Source organism: Urocitellus parryii, chromosome X (assembly GCF_045843805.1).
Source record: "Urocitellus parryii isolate mUroPar1 chromosome X, mUroPar1.hap1, whole genome shotgun sequence".
NCBI classification, from domain to species: domain Eukaryota; kingdom Metazoa; phylum Chordata; class Mammalia; order Rodentia; family Sciuridae; genus Urocitellus; species Urocitellus parryii.
This window is the reverse complement of record NC_135547.1, coordinates 121,699,879-121,724,491: the sequence shown is the minus strand read 5'-3', so window position 1 is coordinate 121,724,491 and position 24,613 is coordinate 121,699,879. Positions and strand designations below refer to the sequence as shown.

The following is a 24,613-nucleotide window of genomic DNA, read 5'->3' as shown; positions in this document are numbered from 1 at the left end:
AGTTATATGTGGCTCACAGTTTCAGAGGTCTCAGTCCATAGACAGAAGACTCATTCCTTGAGGCTCAAGGTGAGGCTGAACATTATGGTGGAAGAGCATCATGGAGGGAATCAGCTCAAATGGTGATCAGGAAGCAGAGAGTGAGCTCTCCACTTTTCAGATAGAAATATATGCTTCAAAGTCATACCCAATTTCCACTTCCTCAGCCACATCCTACCACTTCAGTTACCACTCAGTTAATCCCTATCAGGGGATTAAATCACTGATTGTGTTAAGACTCTCACAACGTCAATCATTTATCCTCTGGACTTTCTTTCATTGTCTCATATGTGAGATTTTAGGGGACACCTCACATCCAAACTATAACAGGAGGCCTTCTATAAGAGATGGGAGCTAGTGAATAATGCCCCTGCCTTCTCATTCTCTAATGGGACAATTGTGAAGTGGTGTTCCACACAGTTCCTCAATATCACAGTCCCAGTGATATTGAGTCTCAGTTGCTCTCAGCAATAATTTTTATCATTAGTTCATCCTTAGTTCATGTCCTCCCTTCCTAACTTGGATTCTCTGGGACCATCTTCCAAATAACCACCAACACCCTCGCCTTTGTCTGCTTTAGGGAGTAGGAGACAAACTAAGATACTTTTCTCTTCTGTATGTCTCAAGTTTAATTAATACCTAAACTCGTAAATATATGCAACACCCCTAAGAACATACCATGATTTAAGCCTTGATACTTATTGCTTGGGATAAATGTACCAATCTTCTGAGCTCTGTATCTTTCAGTCACGTGTACACATTCTTCCCATGGCTGTCAGCATACTCTTTCTAAAATGCAAAGTTTACTGCTGATGATTTTTTTTATTTTCAGTGCATTATATGTATACATAAAAGTGAGGTTCATTTTGACATATTCAGAAAGTCATATAACATAGTTTTCTCCATAATCTTCAATACTATCTCTTCCTCTTCTATCTCCTTATGCTATCTTCTTCTATCTTCTATCTTCCTCTCTATCTTCTTCTGCTATCGATCTTCCTTTTATTTATTTATTTTTAAATAAATTTGTACATTATAGTTATATATAGAATTGGATGCATTCATACATTCTCATAGCATAGTTTGGTTAACTTTGTTCCCCAGTACTCCTTGGTCCCCTGCTTTCAAAGTTTATCTTGTCAGTCTTCTTGCTCACAATTCTGAAAGGGCTCTTATTTGTCTAATAATTAGAATATGTGAGCAATATATGGAGTGATCAATGAAGAGTCATTGATTGTCTCCTAGATGCCAGGTACTCTGCTAAATGCTGATGATGAATGAGGCAGACATGATTCTACCCTAACAAAGTTTAAAGTTTCAGTAGACAGACATTAAACAACCATTCACTGAGTTTTACACATAAGTGCCATGGTAAGAGACAATTGGAAGGAAAAGTTCCAAACTATATAATATAGTAGTCAGTGGCTATTTAAATTTAGACCAATTCAAATTGAAAAACTCAGTTCTTCAATCTCACCAGCCATATTTGAAGTGTTTATTAGTCACATATGGTATAGGTATGGTGCATATGTGGTACATTTCTATCACCACAGAATGTTCTATTGGACAATGCTGCTAAAAGCCTATCTAAAACAGAGACTTCATCAAAATTTGGAGGTGGGAGGACTTTCAAGTCAGAGAAAGCCTCTGAAAGGAAAGGACATTAGAGTTAAATATCCAACAATCCTAGCAATTGGCCAGGTTTAGGAGAATGGGGGAGAGAGGAATAATGAGAACCATGAAGAATTCACAGAATAGATGAAGTCTCACAACAGAGGGGTAGAGTGTATACATGCACAAAGCCTGGGAAGCAAGGTGGCAACTAAATAGGGCATGCTGAGGATTTTGAATAAATAGAAGGAAGACCAGTAGAGTACAGGAAACGGAACAGGGCAGGAAGGTGAAGGAAAAGAGGAAGTACTGAGAATTTAAGTGCAGCAAATTATATTCCATTTATATATGATTATGTCAAAATATAGCCTAATATTATGTATAATGCATTAATTAAAACATAAAAAAGAGGTCTGGAAAAATAAAAAACAAAATATTTGTGTAAGATCTATAAAAATATATTTATCACTGTAAAAGAATGGTGAATTATAGCTTTTTGAGTAGCATAAGTCTCTATTATATTTTTCTCTATTATGTCATAATTAATATTTCTAAAAGTTAAAGATAAACATGGGGGCAAGAGTGGACTTGGGACAAGTAGTAAGAAAAGAATTACAATTGTTCCAGTAAGAGTTGAGTGGGCTGAGGTTGTAGCTCAGTGGTAGAGCACTTGCCTAGCATGTGTGAGGCACTGGGTTCAATACTCAGCACCACATAATAAATGGGCTGGGGATTGAGCTCAGGTGGTAGAGTGCCTGCCTCACATGTGCAAGACCATGGGTTCAATCCCCAGCACCACAAAAAAATTAATAAAATAAAGGTATTGTGTCCATCTACAACTAAAAATATTTTTTAAAAAAGAGTAGGTGGATGCCAGTCATAATGACTCACACCTGTGATCTCAGGGCCTTGGGAGGCTGAGGCAGGAGGATCCAAGTTCTAAAGCCAGCATCAACAACTTAGAGAGACCCTGTCTCTAAATAACATTCAAAAAAGGGCTGGGGATGTGGGTCAGTGGTTGAGTGCCCCTGAGTTCAATCCCTGGTACCAAAAAGAGTTGATGGGTACTTTGGATGAAGATGATGAAGATACATATAATTGTACACATTTAAGGGGTACAGTGTGACATTTCAGTATTTCAGATTGAATATTTGTATAGAATGTGTAATTAAAATTTCCATCTTCTTATTATTTCTTCTTTTTTGTTGTTGATGAATTTATTCCTCCTTACTAACTGCTTTCTGGTATCCATTATCCAAATTCCCTCTATCATCCCTGCTTCTCTATTTTTTCTAACCTCCAATAATCACTGTTATACTCCTCTTTGAGATCAACTTTTAAAGCTTGTACACATAGTTAATATTTTATTAATTAAGAGAGAACATGTAGTATTTGTCTATGTCTGACTTGTTTCATTTAACATAATGTCCTCCAGTTCTATCCATTTTGCCATAAATGACAGAATTTCATTCTTCTTTATGGCTGAATAATGTCTGAAATAGCAGCATTGAAATGACAGGGGTAGCAGATGGTAGCATGAATTAGGATCTTAGAAGAAAGGTGTGAGCTGGAGATATAACTGTGTGTGTGTGTGTGTGTGTAAATAGAGAGAGAGAAAAAGAGAGAGAGAGAGAGAGAGAGAGAGAGAATGAATATGTGTGTGTTAGCTTTGGGTGAAATAACCTATGGAAAAAATATGGGATACAAATATTAGGGTCAGTTGAACTGTTATAGAATTATATTTTCCTCATTATGACTCCAGCCATACTACTTTATTGTGTAGTGAGTAAAATTAAAATAACTATAATATCAAGAGTTCTGATTACTAATTTCTAAGTCTTGGAGTCAGTCAACTTATATATGAAGGTTCTAAAGTATTTAAAACAGATGAAGGATTCTGTTTTGGGATATTAATATTGACTCTACCACTTGCAAGGTGTGTGATTTCTGATGAATTACTTTACTATTGTGATGTTCAATGCCTTCAACTATAAAACAGGCCTGTCAAGGGTACCTTTTTCACATAATTTTGATTGTGTGAGCTAATGCCATACAAATTGGTACACTAAGAAACTCTTATAAAGTGACATGATAATAATAACATTAATAGTTTTTATTGCATTATAGAATTACATAAGTAAAAACTATCTGCTAACATAATCCAAGTCATTCATACCTACAAGAGCTAGCTCTAAATAAGATGTCAAGTGTGATAATAAAAGTAATAGAAGCTTACTTTCTTGAGCTTCAAAAATATCAGGTTTTGGTCACTTAATATGTAAATGTAAAACTACTGACATTTTTCAGCTAAGTATTCTAACATTGAAATAAGCAATGGCCTCATTTTGTAATAAGAAAAAATATATGAAAATATCCTCATAAAAACATCAACTCCACTGTTAAGGGGTCTTGTTTCCAAATGCTTTTGCAAATAAGATGATGTAGTTGAAAGAACGGTGATTAAAGTTGCTTCTTATAATGATGTTAGAACACTCTGCACCCCTTGTTCTATAGAATTAGCACTTCCTTGTCACAGATATTAAAGAACCCACACAACAGGAACTGTACTTTTCAAAGTAGCATTTGGATTGCCTGAGATAAAAGATGAGATGTAATGTGAATGCCTGAAAACCCTAAGTTATTAACATTGGCTGGCCAGCTTCAGGATGCACACATCAACCTTTCCATTTTCCTTGCTTGCAAAATGATTTTTAGGAAATCAGATTACATTTATTTTGCATTTTTACGTTATTTAGATTGAAATTACCTTTTGTTCCCCTATTGATCTATGAAAAAAAAGTACCCACCCTTCATGTTTCTGATTTTAAATATCCATAGACAATCTTACGGGGTAACTATCATAGAATCAATGAACCATTTTTTTTCCTAAGCATGAAAAAAAGACACAATTTAATTCCTAATCATGCATCCTAGCAGAAAGACAAATAATACATGCATTTGAAACCAGGAGACATTTATTCCTAAACAGACACCTATAAATCCCACCACTCTCATCATGCCAAATGCAGACTTTCTGTGTACACTCAATGAGCAATTTTTAACAGTTAATTATTTCCTCTTCTAAATCTCCAGTTAATCTTCTATTATCATTTTACAGCTTCTTATTTATCAGAACTTTTTAAAAAATATTTATTTTGGGCTGGGGATGTGGCTCAAGCGGTAGCGAGCTCGCCTGGCATGTGTGCGGCCTGGGTTCCATCCTCAGCACCACATACCAACAAAGATGTTGTGTCTGCCGAGAACTAAAAAATAAATATTAAAAAAAAATTCTCTCTCTCTCTCCTCTCTCTCTCCTCTCTCACTCTCTCTTTTAAAAAAAATATTTATTTTTTGGTTGTAGTTGGACACATACCTTTATTTTATTTATTTATTATTTACCCATATCTTTATTTTATTTATTTATTTTTATGTGGTGCTGAGGATTGAACCCAGGGCCTCATACATGCCAGGCAAGTGCTCTACCGCTGAGCCACAACCCCATCCCTATTTATCAGAACTTTTTCAGATAAAAACTTGCTGTGTCTTCTCCAAAAAAGTACTATAAAGATTTTTGTAATCTCCCCCATTTCTACTGGAGAGGGCCTCTCTGAGCTGTCATGTCAAGCTATTTTCCAGCCATTGTTTTGTCCCCACCTCAATGATTCTCCAGGGATATGTATAAACAAAGAGAGGGAAGGTGGGTGTCTTAAGATTGTGCTTCTCAACAAACTGGCCCTTATATAAGTAGCAGGTTAGCGAAACAATCCCTGGAATCACCAATAGGGGGATGGAGAAGTGGGACAGGAAAGGGAGGAAGCCACTGTAGGGTAGGTTATTGGGTGGATCACTAATATGGGCCACCAAGTTTTATGCAACTTGAGACCTCTGGAGGTGCTGTAGAACATGCCTCAGAGTTGTTGCACCTGAGTGGCAAAGAAATTGGCATATTCAACACGCCACTCATTAATTGAGGGTGTTTTTTGAGGCTCAAATACATGGCACACATGGCCCTTCCAGTGCTTAAGCAGGTAAGTTGCTTCCATAGCCAGAGAAAGTCTTCAGGCCTCGAGAGATCCCAGTATTTGCAGTAGAAAGCCTTTGGCAAGTGTATAAGTTACCCATTGCTACAAATTTAGTAGCTTAAAATAATAAAAATTTATTGTCTTATAATTTTGTAGGTCAGACATTTATATTTCTTCTGGAAACCCATTTTCTTGCCTTTCATAGCTTCTAGAATCTGCCTAGAAGCTTTGGTTTGTAGCCATCTTTCATTTTTAAAGCCAACGGTATACCTCCAACCTTTGCTTCTGTAACCACATCTTCTTCTCTGATTCTGACCCCAATGCCTTCCTCTTACAGGGACCCTTGTGGTTACATGGGCTTACCCAGATAATCCAGTATAATCTCCCCATCTCAAAATCATAACTTAATCACACCTTCAAATTCCCTTTTTACTTGTAAGTTCACATATTCATACATTGCAGGGATTAGAATGTAAACATTTCTTTTTCTTCTTTTTCTTTACTTTTTTTTAAAGATAGGGTCATTCTATATTGCTCAAGCTAGTCTGAAACTCATGATCTCAAGAAATTCCCCATCTCAGCCTCCCAAATTGGGGCTAAAGGTATGTGCCACCATGCCCACCTCAGAACACAAACATCTTTGAGGACCAATTAATTGTTCCATACCTGTCACAGAGCATACAAGGATCTTGAATGCCCAGGGATATATGGGGCACTGACAGTGTTTCCTTCTAGACAAAGATAGGCTGCTGCAGGGTAATATGAATAATTAGTCTTTGAACACTTTATGGAAAGAAAAAGTAGGTGCTGTATAAATAAAGGTTACTTTTATTCAACTAATACAAATTGAAGTCTTCCCGGTCCCCTGTAATGTTGCAAAACCCTAATACACATAATATCAAGGGAGCTATCTAGTTGTTATTTCAGCCTTAGAGTTAACATGTTTGGAGGCCCAGGATCACAGAGGAAAATAGAATGCCAGAATTTCAATTTCTTGTCAGTTACACGGGGGGAAAGAAGCCTCAAGACAATCGTATGTTATTTTAGGTGCCCATCTAATTTCAAGATGTTTCATCAGAAGCATAAAAATGTGTTTTTCTGAGGAACATTGCTGCTCTGTTTATGAAAACAAAAACAGCAAGTGTCCACACAGGTGTTAGGAAGTACAGGGAGATGAAAGTAAGAGTAAAGACTTTTCCTGCCATCATGGGCTTCTACAAGATGAACCAAAGAGCTTCAAACCCTAAAAAACTTAACACTTGCCAAAAAGAATGAAGATAAATAAAGAAGGTTAGGAAGAAACTCTGTAACAGTCATCAACAAAAAGAATGTCTAGCCCTTGCTATTTACTTCTCTCTCTTTCTCTTTGTCTTAATAAGGCTTTGAGAGAAATAGATCCATACTCTGTTTTTCCAGAATAATTTACTAAGTAATTTATTTCTAGAATAATTTAGCTAGTACCTCACACAATTGCAAGTCTTATGCTGGGAATGGAAATTCAGAGGTGAACAAGAATTGGGCTCTATCCTCAAGCTGATCAGTCTAGTTTGAGTAGGAACAGCTAACAATTTCAGTGCACTATAATACTTTCTATTTATGGAATATTGAATTTTTCCTCCCTGGTTCTTCACTCAACTGAAGTAGCATTATATAACCTCACCCTTACCAAATCTACTTGAGAGGCAGGATTACTTTTCTGATCTTTTGATTTTGGGTTAGTATAAGTGATATGCTTTAGACAATAGGATGCTAGTGGGCACAATACAACCAAAGACTTGAAACATGTTTTATTGAGTTTGTCCTTTTGTACTATATGCACTGTCATGAAATGAACATGCCCTATATAGACACTGCCTTGTGATGTTGGGTCCTTGATTGAGACATCTGGAGTTCACCACATACCCTGGATAGCCACTGGTCCATGAAAAATAAGACACATGTCAAACAGAACTGGATTCAACCTGCAGCCTAGAGCCTGAGGTCTGGATCCTAAAGCTTGGACCCCAAAGTCTGGATACCAGCCTATCCCAGTCGAGTTGTTTCCAAACTACACACCTATGAGTACCAGGATAAATGATTGTTACTTAAAGCCACTGTGTTTTGCGATGGTTTGTTATGAAGAATTTTTGTGGCAGTAGCTGATGGATACATCCTTGCAGAAGCTGGAAATGAGGACCCCAGAAGAAGGGAAAATTAATGCTCAAAGAGGTAGTTGAAGGGGCTGAGGTTATGGCTCAGTGGTAGAGCACTTGCTTCACATGCACAAGGCATTGGATTCGATCCTCAGCAACACATTAAAAAAATAAAATAAAAATATTGTGTCCATCTACAACTAAAAAAAATTTTTTAAGAAGAGGTAGTTCGAAAACACAAAAAAGAACAGAAAATAAAGAATCTTCCCCTTCCCATGGTACTGCTTTCCCTTATTTAATTAACAGAGGGTCAAGTGAGGAAGTCTTCCAACAGCCAGGTCATCCTGGGGACTGAAGACATGAAAGATGAGATGTGCTCATGACCTCTGCTTCACAGCACCTCTCATGTCCTCTTTTTCACCTCTGCTTTGGGTCTCAAAGGCCTTTTAGGAAAATGAATTGGAAAGGAATTACAACCTAAAAAGCTACACTTAAAGAAAGGCAAAGGTCAGAGCTTTTTTATCCATTAGCATCTGTATGTGGTAATCTCTTTATGAAATCTGGAAAAAATGGCTCTAAAGGAAAAAAAAGCTATAGCCATATAGTGTTAGTCACAGATAAGAGATCATAAGAAGTATTTTTACTGCAATGAAAGCTTCTCCATCTCTCTGGGATTTAAGCTGGCAGAGAAACTGTGGTAGCCTATAACTATATATAATTTCAAAAAAATTGGAAATCTCTTACCAAGACCCCTTAAAATAGAGTATATAAGGGTATGTAATTATTATATTGGCTCACTACTGATGAGATTTCTAGTATCAGCATAACAATGTTAAACCCGCATTTCAAATACATTTAAAAATTAGGTAAAGGGCTGGGGTTTAGGTCAGCCCTTTCTCACATTCTCACTCGATTTCTTTGCTTCTATGTGAAAGTGCCTCTATTATGACAAGTGAGACCAGAGATATTGGGTTGAAATATCTAAGAGCACTTGCCTAGCATGTTCAAGGAACTGGGTTCAATTCTCAGGACCACATATAAATAAATAAAATTAAAATCCATTGACAACTAAAAAATATTTTTTAAAAATTAAGATGACCATTCTAAGGTCCGCAAGAAGTATGAATATGGGAGGGTACATGTATGTTAAAGTAAATCTATGTGCAAAGATCCCCAAAATAATTTTTTGTCCTAAGAGTTGAATCTTTTTTCAGCTCAAATTATAGTTTCTGTATATATGTGATGCCACTGGATTCAGGTTGAGCATACTTTACCTCAAATACTTGGGACCAGAAGTGTTTGGGATTTCCTTTTTTATTTTCAAATATTTACATATATAAAATGAAACACCTTGGGGATGGAACCCAAGTTTAAATACTAAATTCACTTATGTTCCACATAAATCTTATGTTACAGAGCCTGAAGGTAATGATACACAAAATTATTAGTGCCTTTGTATTTTGACTGCAACATATCACATGAGGTCAGAAATGGAATTTTCCACTGTGGTCTCATATTGGCACTCAAAAAAGTTTCAGGTTCTGAAGCATTTCAGATTTCAGGTTTTCAAATTAGGGATGTTCAACCTGTACTAGCTTTTTGTCACCAAGGGCAAGGTAGAGATTACAAAAGTGTCCTCTATGCTTCCCCAGGCATGCATACACACCCAAAGCTAGGCAAGAAATCAAAAGAGAGTGCTGGTAAAACTCAGTACAGTCAGCCCTGAGCCTTCTTTTGTTGTGATTTCAGTCTTGCATCAAGGTCTGCATGTTTATCAAGTGAATCATGCTCCAAAAGTGGTGTCAAGGCTTGCCCTTTCTTATCAAGCCTCCAAGCTCAGGTTCCAAAAGATGCATAGTACACACAGGTGGAGAAAAGGTCATTTTGGAAAGGGCTTTAATCAAATACGCCACACCATTCACCTGGAGCCAAATTGTTTTACGTGGGTGGATTACAAACCCCTACTTCAGTTTGCTTTCTTCCTCCTTCTTCCAATAACCACTCTGTAGCTCCAGTTGAGATATTAAGAATGAGCCTTTGCCATTTAATCTAGCAACTAACCACATACCATGCCACAGGCACAAAAATAAAAGCAGAATTGACTTGTTGTGAAATGACTAAAACTCTTGAAGGAAGGGATTTTTGATACTTTTTTCTTTTGTTTTGGTCTTAAAAGGAAAACAAAATGTATAAATGAAAATTTGGGTATTCTTACTTGTGAAAGCAGTACCAGGAAAGTTCAGTAGACTGAACAAACACAGTGCATGCAATGATACATAAAGAATGCCTCCTTTCTGGCCTTTCTCACTTGAGTTCTTTGCTTCTCGGTGAAAGTGCCTCTATTATGACAAGTGAGACCAGAGACATTGAGTTGAAATATCTAAGAGTGATCTGTGTGATTTTGGACACACATTGTCTTTGCAAATATAACATGCCTTTACACTATAGTCCATGGAGACCAGTTTCAACTTAAGCAAATAGAACCTCAAATGTAAGGACCATATTTGCATGGGAAGGGTCTTGTATCATTGGAGAATCAGACCAGACCATGAAGTGGCATATTTGACCATTGATAACATTCCCTCCAGCTTCAGCTCCACCCAGGGCCCATTGACCATTCTTTAAGAGGCCAGCCCCCAGACTCTCCCCATTCTTGCTCTCAAGAATTTATCTCCATTTTTTACTCAAATCCATAAAATTTGTCCTTAATTGAAGTGTGCCAGCATCTTTCCCCCACTACTTTCCTATTCTGCATTTTCTGCTTATTCTTTCCCACTTCCTGTCCTCACTTGAAACAACTCCAGGAGTGGGGAGGTATAGTAGAACATAAGATCTAAGCCTCAATCCGAATCTCACCTCGCCATCTAGTGGCCATGTGACCCTTGGCAACTCACCTTCAGAATTGGCATTTTTTAAAAAGAGTGTATTATAATTATATATAGTAATTGGGTTCATTTTGACAAAATCATAAACGCATGAAATTTGATTTCAGTGCCCGTTATCCCCTCTTTTCCTTCTCCTCCTCCCTGCTCCATTCTCCTTACTCTACTGATGTTCCTTTTATTTCAAAACTAGTCAATTCTGCTTTTATTTATTTTTGATGGTTCTATTTATACATAAAGGTGAGATTCCGTGTGGCATATATTTATATATGCACATAACTTGACTTGTTAAATTCATTCTGCATTTACTCCCTTTTCTTGTCTTTACTCCCTCCCTTTTAATCTCCTTTTACTCCACTGATCTTTCCTATATCTTTATCATATCCTATCCCCCCTCCTTCTTTTCCTTATTTTGCTCTAGCTTCAACATATTAAAGAAAACATTCAACACTTGATTTTCTGAAACTGGCCTATTTCACTTAGCATGATGGTCTCCATTTCCATCCATTTACCTGCAAATGCCATAATACAAATTCAATGTAATCCCTATCAGATTGGCACTTCTTTAGTGGAAATATTGGGATAACCAATTTTGCCAAAGAAGATTCTTTGAGGATAGTGAAATAAATAATACATGTGGACTTGTTTTGAAAATTTTTTATTACTAATTTGAAATTTTGGTAACTAGTAAGTTTCTTTTTATTGTCAGTTTGGTTTAGGGCTTTTTTTTAATTTGAAAATGTCAGCACTTCAAATGCTCCTTCTAATTGATATTCTCTACAGCAATTTCTACCCACCCTTTCTACCTTCTGTCATTCAGACCAAGATTAAGGAACAGAAATAAGTCCCTAAGTGGCACAGACAAACCAGTAAACTGACTTTTAGGACCTGGGAAGAACCAGCTGGTGGCACTGAACTCAGAAGTAATTCCAAAGAAAAGGTAACTTCAAAAGATTAAAGGCTTAAGGATCCAGGAAGAGAAAAACACAGCTGAGACAATAGGCAAGGGAAAATCAGTCTTAGAGACTCGAAATGTGTACCACACCAGTCCCAGTGGCCTTGTTTTCTTAAGGACATCTGATTAGAAATGTATTTAGACTCAGCTGTGAATGTTCTGTAAAAGTAAGAAAAGAAATGAATTTTACTGAAGAAGTGCAATTCTGTAATTTTGTTCTGAATATGTTTTCTACCCTGAGATTCCTTACCCATCAGGGAAATAGATTCTTATATTTTGAACAGCTGGCTGAGAGTGTGATGGAAAATTTATATAAAGCTAGGGCTCTGAGGAGACCTCAGGGATAAAATTCTATCCCCAAGGCTGTAGTTTTATCAATTTTTATCTTTTGTCTGATAGTTATGGATGCAACTAGCTATGAATACAAAAAACAAAAGACTTCTGTTTGGAAGTGCTTCTGGTATCGAACAAATTTCCTTCTTAAATAATAGTGATAACACTGACCATACACAAAGTTAGAATCTGTTCACTCATTCAGCCTCAAATCAAAGTGGCAAGAATCTAAAGATCTCTTCATATCACTTGTGCAATAATACTTAATGGTTTACCACATGATCATTTTGACCAAGTGAATAGAATTGTTTAAAGGACACCAACACCATTATCTGTGTCTATAGCCACATACAAAGTGGTCCTGGTCTTGGTTCCTCCAAGATAATGCAGTCACAAGCACTTTGAAATCAGCTAGAAATTTCCTTTTGGTGGTTTGGTGATGAGTAATACTTTGATGTCTGGTGTATTGGTTGGGAATGTCACAATTAAGAGGGTTTTTTTTTAAGGGAATGATAGTAAGTCACTTGCAATGGAGTTTAATTGTTTAACTTTCTTGAAGAGAAGTAGAAATGTTTTCAGATTAAAATATTATTATGGTCTATTTTGATAAAGATTCCACTTTCTTTCTCTCTAGCCATGATATTTCATTTAGAGTTCTAGCAATAACTTTTTATTTGTAAGCTCCCCACCCAAGCATGTGAGCTGATGGACTATAAACATCTCAAAAATATTGATTTATTTACCTTAAACATTCACATTTCATGCCAACCTTAATTTGGGTGATTTTAAATTATTTATCTTCAATTTATATATACCATACACAGAAAAGTGTTATAAGAACAGATAGTACAAAGATTAAATGGAAGATAATAAAACGCCTGGTATTTTGCAGACAATTTCTCTTGAGGAAAACACTGGGGCTAAGTTATAGCCAAACCAAGCAGAGATTTTTACATAGTAAAGTGTGACTTTAGGTCCAACGGGTATTTATTCAATAAATCGTATGTGCCCCACACTGGAGAGGGAAAAATATATAGTCACTGTTCTCAAGAAACACACAGCCAAGCCAACAGCCTAAACTGTGCTCCATCTGTACAGCCTGCTCTTAGAGTGTGATATGTAGATAAAATAAACCAATATAAAATGTGGTTAAGTGGAATAATGTGAATAATTAAAATAATATGGAATATATAAATAGTGTGAAATCTCTCAAATTCTTAAGCCTAATGAGCTTAACACTTAACAAGTGTTAGGTATCAGTCCTGCCTGTGGGTAATGTTATGAAGAAACTTGGCTAGTGTTCCAGAATGGATTACAGATGGTAAGGTTAGGAGTTTACTCTCAGCAATGAAAATCTCCATTTGACTTGTTCCTATGAAGCTGTGATAGCTGTATTAGGAGAAGTCAGTGGCTTAACATTATTTATACTAAAGTAAATGGAGCTAGATTTAAAGGATTAGATGTAAAACTGACAAACATACCAAAAAGGAACTGGGAAATGCTAGAGAAAACACAGGCATATATTTTTATAATCTTGTGGTAGGAAAAGCATTTCTAAACATGACATCTCTAGGAGGTAATATTTAAATGAGGATAAATTTGCTTCTATAAAAATGTAACACTTATGCATGTGCAAAAAATATAAATGTTAAAATACAGATGACAAATGAGGAAAAAACATTTATAGCACATATAACACAAAATTCTTTCAAATCATAAAGATAAACAACTCAATAGAAAAAATCATCAAGGATGTGAATGGACAATTCACAAAATAAAAAAAAAATCTAAAGACAAATAAACTTTTGAAAATATGGTTGAACTCAGTAACAATTCATTTCAAATAACAATAAGGAAGTAGAAACTCATATGTTAAAAGTTTGGCCAAACTTAACAGGGTGGATAATACTTTGTGGAGATTGAAGAATGTTTGGAGAATCATGCACTTTCACATATTCTTGAGAGAAATACGAATTCATATACCCTTTTGTAGTTCAAGTTTACAACATATATAACCCTTTGGTGGCATAATATCTGACCAAAAATTATTCTTCTAAGCATTTTATCCTAAAGTAATATTTAGAATGATGTGCAGACATATAGATACTTGTATGTTCATTGCTACTGTAGTAGTTAATATTGGGAACATTTCAAATGTCTACCAATAGAGAATTTGTTAAGTAAATTGTGGTACTATAGGTCTATTTTCAGGGTTTCTTGGCATTAGTACTGCTGACATTTGGGCCAAACGTCATTCTTGGCTATAAGGGATGTCCAGTACATGTAGGACACTGAGCAGCATCTTGGCCCCCACCCATTAGCACCTTCTGCCCAGTTGTGACAAACAGAATTGTCTCCAGACATTGCCATCTGTCCCCTTGTGGGAGGGAGCAAAATTGCTCCTGCCATTCCCAGTTAGAGACCACTGATTTAAGTGAATGTGATGCAGTCTTTAAAAAGAATGTCCTAGAGTCACATATTGACATGAAAGACAAGAATGTTATTTTGTGAAATTAGATAAATGTTTGGTGAATACTATGTATTGTGTTTAATCTGATTAGCATAGATAAAATAATTTTGCATAATTATCTGTGATGCTAATATGTCCCTAGGCAAAAGTCAGGGAGAGACCTGGTAAATCAATGGTCAGCAGTGAACCTCTAATCCTAGGCATGGAGGAATGTCTTTGTTTAATATAAGTCACATGTCATCTCTGATTCTCAGATTCTCTCATCTCTATACAAGGTCACCCAAATTGTCAAGGATTCATGAGAAAACACAAAATAAGACAGAGAATCATTGGAGTGAAAATATTCTATTTCTGAAAAAGACATAACCAGTGTTGAGCCACTGTTTTTAAGCTTTTTCAAAATATATTAAAAATTATTTCTAGAAGATTTTTGTGAGTATGAAATTTCTGTTTCAGAACCCATCAGCTGATATTTACCTCACCCCTCAACTCTGCTTTTCCCCCAATCCTGCAGGTTTCTCTTTTGCTCTATTTACTTGGTATTTCTTTTTGCTGCAATTCATTTATTTTTGCACTGACCTTTTTTAAAAAACAAAGAAAACGTGACCTTGAAACTTTGGTGAGACAAGCCATTTAAAACATGAAGGTCTCTAGTGTGTGTGTGTTTTTGTTTTGTTTTGTTTTTGGTCCAATGCTGGTATCTATCTTATGTACTTATACAGAAGCCTTTCACTGTTTAAAAATAGGCAATGATGATCCGTGGTCTTGGAATTTAAAATGTCTAGAGCTCAGAGAATGATGGAAGTTTGGGAGCAAATATGAGTTGTCCTTGCTTATCTTTCTTTAAATGAAAATAAAGAGGGTGTCCACATTAGCTGTATAATTCTCTGGGTCTTCAGTGTCAAATAAAAGAATTTATTTGATTGAGAGATTTCTTTAACAGGAGGCCCCATCTGTGATACAAAGAACAAAATTAACTGCTATGCTTCATTTGTTTTCATTATCTACAAAACAGCATGTCTCTGAGATCAAACAGATTTCATTCATTTCTTCTTTAATGCAGCTTTGGCAAGTGTCTTTGAGGAGAGAAAAGTCTCTTTTTCTTGCAGGACAGAGAACCTATGGGAAATATGGTAAAGCATGTTTTGGATTCAAGATTTTAACACAAAATAGGTAATATGATCATACATAAGGGAGAAATTGTCCAATAGATATTGTATACACTTTTAGAAATGTTGAATGTACAAGAGGAATTCCTGGAGATGATGAAAGATTGGGTTATCAGAAAGAAGATTAGACAAAAATTCCAATTATGTGCAAAGAGCTATATTTTTCTGAATTGCATACTCTGTATATGTAATTGGGAATTAATTCTAGAGTTCCTTTCTTCAGTAGGTTCTGCTATTATCCTAAGTAATTCAAAAGTGAGTTAGACAATTACAAGCCTATTGTAGACTTTTAATAAAGAATAGCTACCTTGAATAATAACCAGTCTTGGGCGACTCACTTGGCACTTAGTTGAAATGCCTCCTGGGTACTGAGAGCCTCCAAATTGTTACCTTCAATCCAGCCTTCCCCTTGAACTCTAGACTTCTGAGTCTCACAAACTCCTCAACATCTCCTCCTAGATGCCTTATAGGCATCTCAAACTTAACTTGCATAAAACTGGTCCTTTGGTTCCCCTCAGCCATTCTTCCCGTGTTGCCATTCCAGTAAATGGCCCCATCCTCCATTTATTTATTAACTTGAAATCAACCTTGACTTCTCTCCTTTTCTCTTGCCTGTACAGCTCATCAGCCAAATCCCATCAACTCTAGTTTCAAAATACACCTGAATCCAACCCTTTCTCACTGTTTTGCATTACCACCATCAGCTTTCTCACCTGAAGTTCTAGAATAGCTTTCTAATGATTTCTTGGCATCCATTCCTGTTTCCTACATTCCTTCTACCTCCAAAAGTCAAAACAAAATTTTAATGTATGGAAAATTCAGACATTCACCTTTGCAAACTGTTTCAATGTCTTCCTATCACATAGAATAAAATAAAATATCAAGTTTGTAATCATGGCCCACAAGAATCTAATTCATTTAGCCTGTGGCTACTTCTCTAATTTCTTCACCTATGATATCTTACACTCTCACTGCACCTCTGCCTCAAGACATTTCTACTGGCTGGTCCCTCTGCAACAAACGCTTTTCCCCCAGAAAGCCCCATGGCTCATGCCTTCATTTCATTTGAATTTCTGTTCAGTGTCATCTTCCTAGAGTAGATGTTCTTGGTCACTCTAATTGAGAATTTCTACCAGTTTTCATCCTTTCCTGTTTTATTTTTCTCTACATCACCTAATATACTTGTCATTGTATATATGTTTATTAACCTTGTATGAACCTTGTTTTCTGTATTGTCTATTGATTTCTCTGTCTGGATGATTTATCCCTGGTGGAAAATGAAGTGTTAAAAATCCCCAATTATTATTATTTTGGACTCTACCTCTCCCATTAGTCTATTAATAATCGCCTTGTATATTTGGGTGCTCCAATATGGAGTGCATACATATTTAGAATTGCTATTTCCTCTTGCTTAATTGATCCCTTGGTCATTATATAATGACCTTCCTTATCTCTTTTTACTATTTTTTATTTAAAATCTATTTTATCTGATGTAAGTCTGCCTATTTCTGCTTTCTCTTGGCTTCCATCCCTTCACTTTTACTCCATGTGTTCCTTTAGAAGTGGAGTGAATTTCTTGTAAGCAGCATATAGTTGCTCTGTATCTTTTAATTGGATAATCTAATCTATTTACATTTAAGGTAATTGCTGATAGATAAGGTCTTACTGCTGCCATTTTATTACTTATTTTCTATTTTATTGCAGTTCATTTCTTTCTTTCTCCCTTTCTTAGAGTCTTCCTTTGTGGTTAAGTGATTTCCTCTAGTGGTGTGTTCTGATTCTTTACTCGATATTTTTGGTGAATCTATCATTTATATTTTTTATCACATTTTCTTTATCCATTCATCCATCAATGAATATTTATGTTGTTTCCATATCTTGGCTATTGTGATTAATACTTCAATGAACATAGAGTAGAGCTACCTCTTTGAGATCCTGATTTCTTTTGAGTCTATATCCAGAAGTGAAATTGCAGTTATTTTTAATGACTAAAAGAGCTTTTGGGGGGCTGGGGTTGTGGCTCAGTGGTAGAGCACTTGCCCTGCATGTGTGAGGCATTGGATTTGATTCTCAGTACCACATATAAATAAATGAATAAAATAAAGGTCCATCAACAACTTAAAAAATTTTTAAAAAGGAAGCGTTTTTAATATAATTATGTATTTAGGCTGCATGCTTTCTTAATTGAGCATAATACTTTAAAAAACTTCCTGAGATTACTAATCAGATTTCATTTCATATAAACATATGTTCATACATTAACTCTGCTTCCTGAGAGGTCATTGCTATGTTGATTGTTTTTCACCCTACTTGACTGCCTATTCCTACCTATAAATGATAATGTAGACTGATCAATATTGGTATCTAGTGAAGGTTTCCTCAGTAACAGAGGATCACTGTTCCCCTTGTATTTATCTCTACCACATACTCCCTCCCACATCTTGCCCATGAGTAAGAAGGCAGGGTACTTTGTTGTACCTTGATTCCATTCTTCTGTGTGGTCAAAGCAACCTCCCATGAAGGAGATGCAACTATTGGGAAGAATGGAATCTGAAGATGTCCCTCACTAAGGAAGTAGAAAGTAAATTTCTTTGGAGTTGAGTTCTTAAAGAATTTTCAATACCACCAGAGGAAACCTCTCTTTTCTTCTCTACATTCATTGTGGCCACAGGAGTTCCCTAGATCCTCTTTACTCTCCATTCCTAGTAACCATACTAGGGATCCCCCCCCCACAGCCACCCAGTTAGTCCAAAAATACACCATTATCTTCTCCCACTCTCAGTCCCTCTGTAGCACTGAACTTTCCTCTGAATTATCTACTCACTTCTCTTCAGTCTCCTCATCTGTTTGATTGAGCTTGAGGGGTTTTCACCTGTTTTTTCCATCGGTCCAATTCTACTTTTTACATTTTTCAGATATGCCTCAAAAGGTCTGACTTGATGGTGGCACCCAAACCTTTCCTTCAGAGATCATAAAAATTGATTATAATTCTTATAATTTTCCAACAAATCAGTAAAAATCTTTGAGTGTAGAAAAGGGTGAAGTTTGCCATCTCAATACAGAAGTAACAAATTGGTATTTGGCTTAGTGCTCTTTTCAATAAAAAAAATTGAACTATTCCTCCCTACTGCCCATAAATAAGGATGTCTCACAAACATTTAAATATTTATTATCTCCTCCTTGTTCATGTTTTTAGCTGCTCCAAAGGCAGATCCTAGCTTTATTAAAGAGCCCATACTAGAGTCAATATAAAAACACAAAAAGTTGAATAAACAATAAAAAAAACTCCAAAAGTGGAAAACTAAGGGGGCAATGGAAGATGCCCCTAAGCCATGGAGATGGGGCGCTCTGCTCATGGCACCAGGCCTGGCCACAGGGTCCTCTGGTATTGCTGTTGCTACAAGGTTGGGGACAGTGATTGTCTTGTGGGAATCACATTCACCTGGATTGGGGACCCTTATTGCTTCTTGGGTGTGCTCAGCTTCTGCATGTACCGTCCTGTCCAGCAGGCCCAAGATGAAGACCTCACTGGGTTTGTAACAGTCAACCAGCAGCTCCTGGATCCTGACATCACTCTCCATGTCCAGGAGCTCACAGCTCTGGGATCTCTTCTGACAGTTGTAGCAGAGGTGAGTGAACTCTTCTGAGATCCACTTCTCTAGGTTGAGGTGCTTCTGTAGCTCCTTGCTTGCTCATACTTGACTCAATGGTGACCATCTCTTGGTGTCTTACTGGGCCTTCCTTGTTGCCACTGCCCCTTGTTGCCTGCCCACCCCAAGCGGGCTCTGAAAGTATACGTGGGTCCAGAGTCATCAAGCTGTGCTCCCCTTGGGCGGCTGTCCACTATGGTCCTTCCTTGTTCATTTATCTCCTTATCTTTTTTGCTTCCTCTATATGAATATTTGAAATCCTCTATAATGCTTTAATTTCTGAAGCTCTTCTTATTAGGAAGAGGCAGTCAGTCATGTCTTTACATTAATAAGTAATGTGCACAACACTGGTAATATTTTTCTATTAATCTTTAGCAAAGCATGAAATTCAATCTCCTCAGTGTGATAAACTTATAGAATTGATGAACTCTGACCATGGAGCTTCATAACAAGGCATATACTTATGTAAGACATTATTTTATGTGAAGAGCTTTATATTAATTTATGAAGTACTTGGGTTAATGATATTTCATTAAGTAACCCTTAACAAATGCACGATGTTCACTTTCATGGAGGAATTTAATGGAAACTTAATGAGTTTATTGTATTACTGTGTTCATTTTGAAAATGTTTTAAGTTAGATATTACTATTAATGGACTTATTACTCACATTTCAAGAATCACTCCAATTATAGAGAATTTAATCATTAAAATTTGTCAAACCAGATAGAGAAAGCAGAAATTAAAATAGTAACATATTTTAAAGTACTCTTGAATTTAATACTGATGTTATAAGAAGGTGACATATAATAAGGAGGGGGTTCCTCATTTATATTAGTAAACATAAAACTGATCATTCACCCAAATTTTTCTTTTTTATGCATGTGATTTTAAAAAGAAGGAAGGATTTTGGAATCAAATGAAAAAACAAATAGTTAAATAAGCAACTACACTAGAATGTTGTGCTCGCCAAAATAGATGTAAAACAGAGTGCCAAGGAGCAGAGAACAAGTGAAATTCATCACACTTAAATAAGAAAGGAGGAAAATGTATTCCAGAGAAGGTGACATTTGAATTTAGTCTTACATTCACATTAACTAGGCCCATGAGAGGTAGAAGAATATCATAGGCAAAGAAAATATGCAACATGGAGCACTGTTTCAAGAGTTCATGGCATCAAAAGGGATATTGGAGTAGCTTGAATTAAGGTAGTGGCAGGGAGGATAAGAGAAGAGGATGAATTAGAGACCTATTTCAGATAGTTTAATATACCTTGGATGACTACATGCAGAGTGGGTGTTTGGGAAAGTCTAGGGCATTTGCCAGATTTCTGACTTCGTTGACAGTAATATGTGGTAGTACCATCTGCCACAGTAGGGAATACAGGAGTAAGAGTGAGTTTGTAAGAAATGGGATGAGTACCATCTTGGACATGATTTTGGAGATGCCTGTAGGAAATCCATGTGTCCCAAGAAGCTGAATATTTGATACTCTGGGTATATGACACATAAAGAGATCTAAACTGAAAATATAGCATTGAGATTATGAGTATCTTATTTGCTTCAGGATATCTCCAAATATATTCATATTTGGAGAATATGAATATACACAAGACCAAGTAGTCAGGATACGTACAAATTTGTTTTGGTGGGGGAATCATTATTTTCAAAATTAGTGTCATAAAACATGTAGACATAGTGTGTAATCAAAGCTTGATCTCCAGGACACATACCTAAATTAGAATTATCAGGGATCTGCCAAAGAGTAGACATTCTTGGAACATGGGGTATGGAAGAAGATTGGCTTCAGGTTGATATGACTGTGGAGCAGGGCTGAGAAACAGGTCCAAATGACCAGGCAATTAGGGCTTAAAAAGCAGGTGATATGCATGAACATTCACAGCAGCATTATTTCAAAAAGTGGAAATAACCCAAATGCCCATCAGCTGATAAATGAACAAATAGAATGAGGTATATCTATACAAGGAATATAATTCAGCAATAAAAATGAGGTAAGTGTGGATATGTGCTACAAAATATATGAAATTTGAAAACATTATGCCAAGTGAAAGACGTTAGTCACAAAAATATTGTATGATTCGAATTCTATGAAATATCTTGAACAGGTGAATTTATTGAGCTAAAAAGTAGGGGGCTGGGGATGAGGCTCAAGCGTTAGCGCGCTCGCCTGGCATGCGTGCGGCCCGGGTTCGATCCTCAGCAACACATACAAACAAAGATGTTGTGTCCGCGGATAAAATTTTTAAAAAATAAAATAAATAAATAAATATTAAAATTCTTTCTCTCTCCTCTCTCTCTCCCTCTCACTCTCTCTCTTTTTAAAAAAAAAAAAAGTAGATTAGCAGTTTCCTAGGGCTAATAAAGGGGAATAAGTCTGAGGGAACTGGAAGGCAATTGCTAAAGGGTATGAGGTTTCTTTAAGGAGTGATGAAAAGTTCTAAAATTGATTGTGGTATTGATTGTACAACTCTGTGAATGTACTAAAAACTATTGAATTCTATACATTAAATAGTAAAATGTATGGTATGTGAAGTATATTTCAGAAAGTTGTTACCACAAAGTAATTTTATAGGTTTATTTCATAAATGAATATTTCAGTACCTATTTCCTGTCTACCCCCCAAACAAATAATATTCATACGATGGATTGTTAAGTGAGAAAAACAAGTTTCAGAGTAAAGCATATCTCTTAAAAGTAAACTTTGAGGAAATACCTATACTATATATTTGTGTTTGTGTAAACTGTATGATGTGTCCAAATGCATTCTACTATCATATATTACTAATTAGAACACAAATATTTATGGAAAGATGAACACTTTGCCTTCAAAAAAGAGTAGGAATGGGGGAGAAAGTGGACTGTTACTTGTTATCTTTCTAAATACGTATCTAGACGTTTTTCTATTCTTAAGATAAATAGGCTATGCTTTTATATTTTATTTATTTATTTTTTTATAGCACATACATTTATAAAGCCTCAAAAATTATAAAATGTCCATAAAACTACAAAACAAATAAAATCTGCATTAGCTCCACTAACAAAGTGATGACAATTTGCTGGTGTCCATTGTGGCTCACCGCTGTGTGTGGGATTCTTGGCTTTGCGGGGTCTTCTTGTGTGCTTGGTGTACCTCTCTGAGTTTAGGCTCTTTGATAACTTAATTTTCCTCCAACTGTTTTTTGTTTTGTTGCCTGGTGATATCTTGGATCACCTTAATTTGGATTCTGCTCAGAGCAAATCTACCTTTTATCTCTGAATCCATCTTGGTTTTTTATTCACTTAATTACAAAAAGTACTGTTGTATACTTGTTTTTATGCCAAGTGATGTTCTAGATGCTGGGGATATAGCAACAGGGAAGGAAAAAACCCAATGGGGTGGGGGTCGTAAAATACTAGTACAAAATGAATAAACAAAACCAAATGTGGCTCCAGACTTTGAGCCTCCTTATAAAAGTAATGTCTCCCTTCCTCTCTTGCTGTGTCCTGCACTGAGCGCCTATTTTGGCTCTCAGCCCAAAATAGAGCAATTCATCCCAGTTCAACCCAACCCAGTATCCATGGATAGAAAACTAATCCATGCTTAAAAATAGAAAAATAAAAAGGAAAAATTAAAGCAATGTTAGAATATTTGAAGATGTTAAAAGTATTTCATTTGTTTTTTAATTGACAAATAATAATTTTCATTAGCTTCTTTAGCTATACATAATATTAGGGTTCATTTTGACATAATTATACAAGCTTGGGATAAATTGACAAATAATAATTTTTGACAAGCACCTACTCTATGCCTAGAACTTTACATCCAGCCTCTAATTTATGCCCTCAGAATAAACCTAGGAGGTAGGCATTCTTACCTCTACTAGACATACAAAGATTCTTACTCAAGGAAGTTAGATAACCCACCAAGGTTATATAGATGTGAAATTAGAAGTATGTGTCTATCTAGTTCTTTCTAAAACCTCAATGTTTTATATCAGACCCTTGAGTTCATAATTATGTTTTAAGAAGAAGCTGTTTAAACTATGTATGTGCATGTATGAATATGGCATAAAGAATCCATCTATTATATATAATTGTAATGTACCAATATAAATAAATAAATAACCATTAAAAATAAACTTGATCAAGTTTTAGAATGAAGAAGGAACAAACTTCCTTCAGGCTGGACCAACACAGGAATATAGAGTAAAGATATCAAAGACACCAAGAAGAACAATGAAGTCTGGGAAATAATCTGCAGTCCATGAGAATTTTGGAGAATATGAAGTATATTTTAAATGGTGATGACTTTGACAATTATTTGAATACATCAGACTTCTTTTTCTGAGGATACTGAGATCCAGTCCCAGTCTTCAGAGACAGCAAGTTGAGTAAACATAACACACAAGAGTTCCATAGTCACTTCTGCCAGTATCCTAAAGGAAGATTCTTCATTCTGTCTAGGTCTCCACATTACCCCATATAACTTCATCCAGTTTCTATTTTTATTTGTTTATATATTTTTATTGGTGAATTACAATTATACATAACAGTAGGATTCACTATGCCATATTCATACATGCATATAATATACTTTAAATTGTTACAAGGTACAGCAATTTAATCCTACACATCCCCAGATGAGGGTGAATAACCAATAAAGAGCACATAGTAAGGCTCCCATTAGTCCAGGCTAGGATTCATATTGTGACTGTGTCTTTGGGGACATTGGCCTTACAGATGGCAGTATGTTGGAGCCAGCTTGTACCAGTTTGCAAAGGGCTAGATGGTGCACAATCTCTTCCCAATTCCACGTTCAATGACATAATTGTGTACAGTGGGAACATTTATACCATGGATGCTGGTAAAAGTTCCAAATCTGAACTTTTTTCTCTAAAGACTGCCTTTGGAAATTAACACAGATTGGAAGTGATAAGGGAACCTATGAGGAAGTTTTGAGCACATGGGAATAGACATGGGAAGATGACAAGACAGAGAGGATGGCATGATATCCATTGCCTGACCTGACCTGAGTAAGGGTACTTGAACAAAACAGAGGTGCTCTCCACAGCAGAAGCATTGGGTACTAAGCACCACTATTTGGATATCCAAGTTGTGATCTACAGTGGGGAAGGAGAATTTTGTCCAGTGTGTTCTGTTTATTTTGTAGATGATGGCTTCAATAGTGCAATGAGAACTGAAGGAAACAATTCCCTTTTAACATCTTAAGGTTTCCCTCTGAGAGTGCTAGAAATAATGACAATGCCTGGCTCCATTTCTTAAAAGTTGCAACTAAAGACTGAGGTGGCCTTATTTATAAGACTATGTGAGGCACTCCTGTGGACTCTCAG

At 36.1% G+C, this 24,613-nt stretch overlaps 1 pseudogene; it reads right to left on the bottom strand.

Moving 5' to 3' along the window:
* Positions 1-18,498, bottom strand: part of LOC113188450 (large ribosomal subunit protein uL23 pseudogene) — a 36,206-nt pseudogene extending 17,708 nt beyond the window's left edge.
* Between the last annotated feature and the right edge of the window lie 6,115 nt (positions 18,499-24,613).